This window comes from Anopheles moucheti (assembly GCF_943734755.1).
Source record: "Anopheles moucheti chromosome X unlocalized genomic scaffold, idAnoMoucSN_F20_07 X_unloc_1, whole genome shotgun sequence".
NCBI classification, from domain to species: Eukaryota; Metazoa; Arthropoda; class Insecta; order Diptera; family Culicidae; genus Anopheles; species Anopheles moucheti.
The window spans coordinates 45,001-52,500 of NW_026453515.1; positions in this window are offsets into that span (position 1 = coordinate 45,001).

The following is a 7,500-nucleotide window of genomic DNA, read 5'->3' on the forward strand; positions in this document are numbered from 1 at the left end:
AAAATTTTTTTTGACCCGAGCTTGTGTCGCGACCCAAAAATCGACTCACTTGGGAAAAATGTTCTAGCAGGGGCCCTCCCATACAAAAATTTTTTCTTCTCAAAAATGATTTTCGTTTCACTTTTCATACTCAGGGGAGTCTAAAATTGATGTTTTGAGTCACCGTGAAAAAAAAATTTTTTTGACCCGAGCTTGTGTCGGCGACCCAAAATCGACGCACTTGGGAAAAATGTTCTAGCAGGGGCCCTCCCATACAAAAATTTTTTCTTCTCAAAAATGATTTTCGTTTCACTTTTCATACTCAGGGGAGTCTAAAATTGATGTTTTGAGTCACCGTGAAAAAAAAATTTTTTTGACCCGAGCTTGTGTCGGCGACCCAAAATCGACGCACTTGGGAAAAATGTTCTAGCAGGGGCCCTCCCATACAAAAATTTTTTTTTGACTCACCGGGTAAAATGGTCGCACTTGGTAAAAATGTTCTAGCAGGGGCCCTCCCATACAAAATTTTTTTCTTTTCAAAAATGATTTTCGTTTCACTTTTCATACTCAGGGAAGTCTAATATTGAAGTTTTGAGTCACCGTGAAAAAAATTTTTTTTTGACTCACTGGGTAAAATGGTCGCACTTGGGAAAAATGTTCTAGCAGGGGCCCTCCCATACAAAAAATTTTAATTTCTCAAATCGATCCGTGGTTTCACTTTTCATACTCTAGGGCCCATTTGCTTCAACTTTGGAAAAAATTTTCGATGATGAAAAATTTTCACCTTCGACGTCCATCGACCACTCGACCCGAACTTGGTACTTTTGTATGGAGGTACCCAAGTGGTGACTTTCTCATACAAAAATTTTTATTTCTCAAATCGATCCGTGGTTTCACTTTTCATACTCTAGGGCCCATTTGCTTCAACTTTGGAAAAAATTTTCGATGATGAAAAATTTTCGCCTTCGACGTCCATCGACCACTCGACCCGAACTTGGTACTTTTGTATGGAGGTACCCGAGTAGTGACTTTTTCATACAAAAATTTTTATTTCTCATATCGATCCGTGGTTTCACTTTTCATACTCTAGGGCCCAATTGCTTCAACTTTGGAAAAAATTTTCGATGATGAAAAATTTTCACCTTCGACGTCCATCGACCACTCGACCCGAACTTGGTACTTTTGTATGGAGGTACCCGAGTAGTGACTTTTTCATACAAAAATTTTTATTTCTCATATCGATCCGTGGTTTCACTTTTCATACTCTAGGGCCCATTTGCTTCAACTTTGGAAAAAATTTTCGATGATGAAAAATTTTCACCTTCGACGTCCATCGACCACTCGACCCGAACTTGGTACTTTTGTATGGAGGTACCCAAGTGGTGACTTTTTCATACAAAAATTTTTTTGCGAATACGTGTTCGTTCGCGATCATTAAGGCCATGAACCGCAAGTCCGCTGCGATAGAAATAGTGCATTGTAGTTACTCGACGAGAAAAAAAATCGGGACTTAGAAAAATTTTTGAAAGTCAAATCGTATTGACTTCCAACAACACCTGATAATAAACACACATTGCCTGTTGCACCACAGATCGCATTTGACTTAACAAATCGCCTGTTGGTACGCACATCACCATCGACTTTACCAATCGCGTTTCGCACCGCTAATCCCACTTGGCGTGGAGCCACGCACATAATGTTGCGAGGAGAGTATTAATCGGGACTTAGCGTTTTAAGCTCGCGAACACTCCACTATGGGAGTGCACGCAAGCACCAACTGTACACACACAACACAACAATCACTCTCGCGAACACTCCATTCCCAAAGTGAACGCGAGCACCAGCAAGCATGGGTCGCCTGAGAGGATCGATGCGAACGCATCTCTACAACTCGCAGCTCCCAGCCTGTAGTCCCGTCGTTTGCGGGCGGTCGAAGGTGTCGAAACTAGTTGTATCCACGGTCGACGGAAACACAGCCACCAGGGTTCCCTGTGGTAAGGTACTTCCACGTGCAGCGTGCTCCCGCCCGTTGCGGCTCAGTCTAGTGCTATAGCGGGGATGAGACGTCAGTGTGCGCGGGGCAGCACCGACGGATCTCGGAGGGTTGTTAAGCCCGCTAGCTTCCGATCACCTAATGGGTTTGAGAAGCGCTATCAGCTCGGATTGGATACGACCTTAGAGGCGTTCAGGCATAATCCAGCGGACGTAGCGTCATACCAAAGTCCGGTCGAACTAGTATTGAGCCAGTGGTCCGTACCTGTGGTTCCTCTCGTACTGCACAGGAATTCCGTTAAGATAGCGGCAAACAGCACACACCAGTAGGGTAAAACTAACCTGTCTCACGACGGTCTAAACCCAGCTCACGTTCCCTTGAAAGGGTGAACAATCCTACGCTTGGTGAATTTTGCTTCACAATGATAGGAAGAGCCGACATCGAAGGATCAAAAAGCCACGTCGCTATGAACGCTTGGCGGCCACAAGCCAGTTATCCCTGTGTGTGCGTAGCTGTCATTCACGGTGTTAGGACGTGCCTCTGTGTCGCTCGTGTTAAAATACGAAAATCAGGGTGTAAAATTGCGAAAAAAGGGCTAAAAAGTGTTATAAACATTGAGTTTTAGTGCCTTTTACCTTTTAATGGTGGAAAAATAACAAAACAGGACGATGCTCGCCTGATAAAAGCGATATAAATCTCTCCCATACATTTTGTATGGGAACAAACAAGTGCTATTTATTCGCGAAAGGGACGACAAAAACATCAAGTGGCACGTTTATTACGCAGTGGCGACGCCGAAGAACAATTTTCCGGACGGTGGCAGTGTGGAAAACGCCACAAAACTGAGAAAAAAGTGCGTGAAAAACAGCGGCAGAGCGGCGTCAGGTGGATCGTCGCGTGTGTACGTGTTGACGTGTTGACGTTTGTGCTGACGTCATCGGCGTCATTGGCAAAGCTTTCGGCTCCGAGCTTTCGCCTTAGCCGAGACACGGGGCAGCGCCATCTATCGGAACTAACGGGAGACTTCATCAGTGGCGTCACCTGGTGGACGATAGCGGATTCAGCGGTAGCGGCGACAACAACCCGCGCGCTTGGGAGATTTCAACGTCGGTACCAGCGGGCAACCCGGGTCGGTGTATGCGGATTGCATACCGACAGGCGGTGATCTCAACGCTGGATAAGGAGGCGAACCCGGGCAAAATATTTATTGGTTTTAAATATTTGTTTTCCGAAACTAATATTTACTTTTGGTTTTAGAGCAAATATAACAATAAATAAAAACCTTGATAGGCTGGCCTTCACAGGGCCATGGACAGGGGCTTAAGGGCGCGAACACTCTCGGTTGACGAACCGAGCGCAGCCACCACCAGGAGCAGATCGGCCATGAGCGCGGGCAAGCGGCTCACTGTCCCGCTAACGCCGGTGATGGAGGGTGTGGCTGTTAGTGGAGCCATGAGCTCCAGCAAGTATGCGGCCAGGTTGGTGACTGGCACTGGAGGCTCTCCGTCGAGCGAGGTGCGACGCATCATTAGCGAGGCGAAACTCGACAGCGAGACGTTGCTTGCGGTCGTCAAAAAGCTGGAGGAGCAGGTAACGCTCCTGCGAGTTCAGATGGAGGCGGCAGCTGAGCAGGCTCGGCAAGACCTCCGCGAGGCGCGTCTGGAGGCTCGGCAGCGGGAGGAGCGGCTGGTTGCTGACAATCAGCAGCTGCGCGAGGAGCTCCGGAAGGAGCGAGAGTTGTTGACGGCGCTGGTGGCACAGACCGTCGGGCAGAACCAGCAGCCAACTACTGTGCAGCAGCAGCTGGAGCGGGCTACGCAGCAGAGCACGCAGCAGCGTGGATATCAGCAGGACGCGGTGGTGGCTACGAGCAAGCCACCTCAGACGACGGATGGCGGCTCCTGGGTTGAGGTGGTGCGCCGTAAGCCGCCACGTCAGCAGGCGGCTGATCTACAGCGGCAGCAACAGTGGCCGCAGCTTCCGCAACGGCAGCAGCAACAGCAGCGGCAACAACCGCAGCAGCAGCAACGACAACAGCCGCAACGGCCTCAGCCACAGCGGCCTTTGGTGCAACAGCAGGTCATGCCGCGTCCACAATCTGCGCCACGGAAGCAGGCGAAGAAGAAGCTGGACGCCATCGAGGTCGCCCCGGGACAGGGACAGTCGTGGACCGATGTGTATCAGCTGATACGCAGTGCTCCGTCGTTGACCGAAGACCAGGCCAAGCTAGGAGTCGGGCGACGGACGACGCGTGATCGGCTGGTCATGGACCTTCAAGAAGGCGTCAACGCGCAGGAAGTCCTGGAACGGGTGCAGCAGGTCTGCGCGCAGGCTGCAGCTCCGGCCACCATCCGCTTGGTGACGGAGACGGTTGAGGTCCGCCTTGATGAGGTGGACCCTTTAGCGGTTGCATCGGATGTGGCGATGGCGGTGAAAGCAGTTTGCTCGGAGTCGGTGAGCGAATCCGCCGTGCATCTCACGAAGGCGTGGAACGGCACGCAGACAGCGTATGTAAAGATGTCGGCCAAGGTGGCGGACCGTGTTCACCAGCAGCATGTGCGAGTGTTGCACACCTCCTGCCTGGCGACGCGACTGGCACCTCCGACTCGGGGACAACTGCGGTGCTTCAAGTGCCTGGAGCACGGACATCTGCGGCACCAGTGCAGGAGCGAGATCGACAGATCGGCGCACTGCATCCGTTGCGGTCAACCGGGCCACCTGGCCCGAGTCTGCACAGCGGAGGTGTGCTGCGCGGTTTGCAAGGGCCCTCACCGGGTGGGACATCCGTCCTGCACTCGGGTCTGAAGGTCCTGCAGATCAACCTCGGGCGCAGCCGGGTTGCACAGGACCTGATGCTGCAGACGGCACGGGAGCAGCGGGTGGACGTCGTCATTGCCTGCGAGCTGTACAAGCCGCCTCGAGATAACGGCAGATGGGCGGTGGATGAGGCGCAGAGTGTGGCAGTGGTCGCCACCGGGGTTTACCCCATCCAACGCCTGTGGGGTAGCGTCCATCCCGGGCTGGTGGTGGCCACAGTGGCAGGTGTCACCTTTGCCAGCTGTTACGTTTCGCCGAACATCGGGCCAGCGGACTTTGGCGCCTATCTCGAGGCGGTGGAGATGGCGTTGGTTGGTCACCAGCTCATCGTGCTTGCCGGTGATTTCAACGCGTGGAGCCAGGAGTGGGGATGTCCCCGCACAACATCCAGGGGCCACTCGCTCATGGGGACGGTGCAGCATCTGCAGCTCGATGTTGTCAACCGCGGCAACGTACCCACCTTCATGGGCAACGGGGTTGCGCGCGAAAGCATCGTGGACGTCTCGTTCGCAAGCACCTCGATCGCCTTGCCTGGGACCTGGAGGGTGAGTTCCACCTTCACCCACAGCGACCATCGTTACGTGGAGTATTCCGTCGGTGTGCCGGGTCGGCAGGGACAGCGGCAGCAGCATCAGCCATCGCAGACGCACGGGAGCGGGGCTATCGCGACGCATGCCGGGATTCGCTGGAAGACCTCCCTCTTCCGCAGCGAGGACTACAAGACCGCCCTCGTCGACTGTCGCTTCGCAGAAGCTGATACGTCCGAGGCGCTGGTCGGAGCATTGACCCTCGCTTGCGACGCCATCATGGAGAGGGTAGGCAGGCCGAAGCAGCATCAACAGCCTCGGCTGTATTGGTGGACCCCGGAGCTGGGCGACTTGCGTCGGGAGTGTGAACTTGCCGAGGAGAGGCTTAGTGCTGCCACAGGTTCGGCGGACCGCGACGTGGCGACCGCTCGCCTTCACGACCTGCGACGGCAGCTGCAGCGAGCGATCCAGGAGAGCCGGAGCGGGAAGCTGCAGGAGCTGATTGACGCAGTCGACAGCGACGTGTTTGGTCTCGGGTACCAGGTGGTGATGGCCAAGCTGCGTGGCCGAACACCGCAGGAGACCGACCGAGCGGTATTAGAGCCAATCGTTGACGCGCTCTTCCCGGCTCATCCCGCCTTCGAGTGGCCAGTCATCGAGCGGACGGACGACGAGGAGGCCCTACGACCCGTCACAGAAGCAGAGATCCTGGCGATGGCCGACAGGATGGCTCTGACAAAGGCTCCGGGTCTGGACGGGATCCCGAACGTCGCGGTAAAGGCCGCAATCAGAGAGCACCCGGCGACGTTCGCCCGGGTGTTCAATGATTTGTTGGAGCGAGGCGAGTTCCCGAAGGAATGGAAGGAGGCGCGGCTAGTCCTGGTGCCCAAGCCGGGCAAGCCACCGGGCGATCCTGCGGCGAGTCGTCCGCTGCTCCTTGAGGGAGCAGTCCCGAAAATGTTTGAGAGGTGTGTCTTGGACCGCCTCAATGATCATTTGGAGGACAGCAGTGCCCCTCAACTGTCGCCGGAGCAATATGGCTTTCGTCGCGGGAGGTCGACGGTCCAGGCCATCCAGCGGGTCGTCGAGCGGGGCGAGTTTGCGCGCACATTCCACCGGACGAACGGACGCGATCCACGGTGTCTGGTGGTGGCAGCACTGGATGTCCAGAACGCTTTTAACACGGCGAGCTGGAGGGCGATCGCCACGGCTCTGGAGGAGAAACGCGTTCCTGCAGCGTTGAGGAGAATTTTGCGCAGCTACTTCTCCGAGCGCGAGCTGGTCTACGAGACCAGTGAAGGACCGGTGCGCAGGAAGGTGTCGGCTGGCGTACCGCAGGGCTCCATTGTCGGTCCCACATTGTGGAACACAATGTACGACGGAGTCCTGCGGCTGGCGTTCCCAGACGGCGTGGAGGCGATTGGGTTCGCGGACGACCTGGTGGTGCTGGCGGGCGGCACGACGCCGCAGGAAGCGGCTGATCTTGCGCAGCTGGCGATCCAGATGATTGGCACGTGGATGGCAGAGCGTCACCTGCATCTTGCTCCGGCTAAGACGGAGATCATCATGGTGTCCACAATGCGGCGGGGCTATGCGCAGCCCTCGGTCTCCATCGAGGGGATACAGCGGCTGCCAACGCAGAGCCTCAAGTACCTGGGCGTGGTTTTGCACGAGCATCTGCTGTGGACCCCGCACGTTGAGTACGCCACGGCGAAGGCACTCCGTGCGGCGAAGGGGATCTCCCGACTGATGCAGAACCACGGGGGCCCTAAAGGAGCGAAGCGGCGGCTGCTGTCCTCGGTGGTGGATTCAACGCTCCGGTATGCTGCCCCGGTGTGGCATGAGGCCACCAACGTCAGGCGATGCAGGCGGATGCTGCAGAACGTGCAGGCGCAGTATGCAAGGCCGGTAGCCAGGACCTTCATATCGGTGAGATATGAGGTCGCCACGGTCCTGGCTAGCGTCATCCCGATCTGCCTGCAGATCCGGGAGGACGCTCGATGCTACCATCAGCATCAAACCACCGGCGCGCCATTGAGTCAACTGCGAGTGGAGGAGCGCGCGGCCACACTGCGTCAGTGGCAGGAGGAGTGGGACGCGTTGGCACCGGCGAGCCGGTTCACGGCGTGGACACACCGGGTGATCCCGGACATCGAGGGGTGGAAGAACCGTCGGTTTGGGGAG